We start from the raw sequence: 3504 nt of genomic DNA on the forward strand, positions 1-3504 counted from the left end.
TGGTAACAAAGGCTCCTATTATATTGTGAAATACTAGTCTTAGGCAGGAATTAAACGAATAACAAAATCACAAGCCCAGATCAGTCACAACAAAGGGTAAGCAAAGCATAAATGTCACGATCAATCCTCTTATTCCAAGCATATGCTGTGTAAAGCACGATAAATACCATTTAACTTCTCCTCAAATCCTCCAGCAAACAAAAACATCCAAGCAGCATCTGTCATTTATTCGTATTGACCAACAAAATGAAAGCACCTTAGCCAGTATACTGGAAAGTGAAGCTCAAAGCAGGCGATAAAACCAAAATTCACAGACATTGCTAGCCTCGGCTGACCTCCTGGGCCTACCAGGAGACATCAACATCCCTTTGTGCCTCGAGCTCTGTTTGAGCCTCAGAACTCTAGTCTCCGTTTAAGGGTTTCGAATGAACTATATACAACTTAAGCTTGAATACGATTTTTGGGTTTTGGTGTGTGTGGTTCGTTTTTTTAAACTCCACAAAAGCGAGCAGTTAATTTTATCAGCATTCCCCAGGAAAACATGCAATTAAAAATACAATAGAACACAGGCAACTTCCACCACTGAATGCCAGTTCGGCTGTCGGCAGGCAAAGGGCTAACAAAGAAAATACCAGGGTTTCAGGTCATGACACCTCGGAGGACCGCTGTAACTACGTATTCCAGATTCTTCATTTTAATAGACAGCAATGTTATAGCCGTGTTTCACAGGAAGAAGTCTTCCCTATATGCAAAGACTCTATAAAGCGAGACTATATTAGGCATAATTTTGCACAATTATGTTCATTATACATAAATTACTTTACTAAACAGAGCCATAGGTTTAGTCTCCCTTTGAAAACAATCTTCCTCCTATCCCCTAAGAATTGAGATTAGGGTTACAGAGATCATTTTAGAGCTTTACATAATTTTCAGTTTAAGAATAAAAATCTACATGTCCCTTACCAGGACAAGTTTGTTTGGTTAACTCCCAGGTATTAATGAGCTTACATTCATTTTATGGGATTAAAGCCTGTTTAAAGTTTTTAGGAAGTTACTCAAGGTCATAACTAGTTAGGAAGGTTACCAGCTTTCTTAAAGGACTGAAGAGACTACAAAACCAGTACAAGACTGTGACCAGTACACCCTGCTCCTGACCCCTTACGTGTATTTTATTTTTTTCCTCCAGCTAAGTGTATGTTGACAGGGAACAGCTCTGTTAACTATAAAAACGGGCAGTTACGAGAACAAGGGTTGAGGGATAGGAAATAAGAAGTTCTACCATACAGATAATACTAGCAAATCCAGAACCAGGTTAATTAAGGGAGCTCAGGAACCAAGCCTAGAGCCTGAGGTTACTCTAGATGCAAAGCATAAGCTGGGCTAGGCAGTACAGAGCAGCAATCCCAAACATTCAGTTTGCAAAACCGGGCAAAGCCAGCAGATAACAGATTCAAAGTGCAAATATACTCACCTTCTCCAAAGCTTAGCTGCTCAAATCATTGCTGCAAACAGAAAGCATCAGCTACACAGAACACAGACGCTAAACCCGCCTTCTCCTGATGGTGGGTGCTTGTACAAACTGATTAAAATAACTGAGCAGGCTTCATTTGCACAAGCACTGGTGGGATCAAAATCGCCCACTTCAATACATTCACCAACTTAACTACAGGAGTACCGACCTAGAAAAGAGCGAGCTCTGAAGCCCTCTGCATCCCTGCCCGTCAGTGCTGACAGAGCAGATGTGCCTTCCTCTGGACTCTTTTGAAGCAAGGGAAGTAGAAGAGGTCAAGTGCTACCTTACATACCATCTTTCTTTGAATGTTTTTAAAGAGCTCACAGTTTCACCACGTACAGAAGAGATAAGTGATGATAATTTACCTGCATATTTGAATACAGCCGCTACAATACCTTCTAACGCATGCCATAATAATTCCATCTATTGGAACTAGATCATGGCTTCTGAAGTTTGTTCATTACCCCATTTATACCATTATGAAAGCACCACTGATATGTTTTCTTATCTTTCCTCTCACACGAGGTCCATTGTCACCTCTTGAAATTTACGACAGACAAATACTTCAGCATCAGATATGTTTATTAGACAATTCAAAAAGTCAGTTTTATTAGACAATTTGAAAAGAAAAGCAGAATATGTTTTAATTTCCATGTTTTAATACTTCATCAGCTCAAGAACCTGGCAATCACAGAAAAAATAAAAATAGCATTTACAAAAGTTACAAAAGCTGCACTGCATTCCAAATTACAGAACACATGATTAAGTTGACAAGGAAGCTTTATAAAATGCAGTACCAGATTTTCAGCTGATTATGAAACATAGCGGTATTGCCACATATATGCATTCACAAAATCAGCATAGTATCGAAATTAAGGCACTTTGGATACATAGTATTCACTTCCATATAGGAAAACAATTTCAGAGAAACCACAGTAAATTGCTACTTGTAGATAGTGACAGTATGCCCAGTACTGGCCATCAAAGCACCACATTTGTGTGAATGAGTGAAGCTCTTGATAAAAAAAGCACTGAATTTTTTTTTTTTTTTTACCCTGACTATTTGATATCGAAGACTCATTCAAGCAAATTTACTTTTAAAGAGGTGAAGGAAGATTTCCATGTTTTAAACACTGTTAAACACAAATTTTAAAGTTAAATATTTTAAAATAAAAGTCCATGGTGAAAACTGCATGAAGTTCACATTAAGGATTAGTGCACATGGCTGCTTCAAAAGAAGAGGAAAAAAAAAAAAGCATTGACTTTCTCCATTCAACATTTACCTGCCACTTCATGAGGCACCCACCAACCACAGTAATACCAAAGGAAATACAGTACAATAGAATAATTTGTGAAAGAAGCAACCTCTCTTCAAGACTGCGCTTTCTAGTCCTCCTTTTCATTTTAGATTGTCGTACGTTTACTGCCTGTATCCCAATCTGCCACAGGCACGCTCTTTACTAGCAGATCTACAACAGATTCTACAAATAATGATTCTCTAATTTAAAGGAAAATTCATCTCAGCTGTTTTTCACACCACTGTCTTGAAAGCAAAATTTCATCAGTAATTGAGTAGTTTTGTAGACTTCTGTTGCAGCCTTCAGCACATAAATTCTAAGGGGTAGAAATACTCAGGACTCTAACCCTGCAAGCACACGGGTATTTTAACAGGAGTTAAACAGAATTGTTAGCAATGACATTAGGCATTTACAGGATCAGGCATTTAAATAGCGTGTTACTGTTGCTGTTTTTCTTCACTAATTTGAATGATAAATGTCATTGTATAGGGGGAAAAAAGCAACTTCTTCAAAAATCAAAGCAGGATTTCTACGTGGAAACTATGTTTACTCTAAACAACTTGGCTCATAATTAGAACAAGTAATTTCCACAGTAGTACTTTACAAATCAGTAGGGTCCAACAGATTTCATCTGAAGTCAGGAAGCAGACACTGTAAGACAACTTGTTTATGCACAGCATCTTTACAAGCACA

This window comes from Cariama cristata, unplaced genomic scaffold (genome assembly GCF_000690535.1).
Source record: "Cariama cristata isolate BGI_N322 unplaced genomic scaffold, ASM69053v1 scaffold1291, whole genome shotgun sequence".
Classification (NCBI taxonomy): Eukaryota; Metazoa; Chordata; class Aves; order Cariamiformes; family Cariamidae; genus Cariama; species Cariama cristata.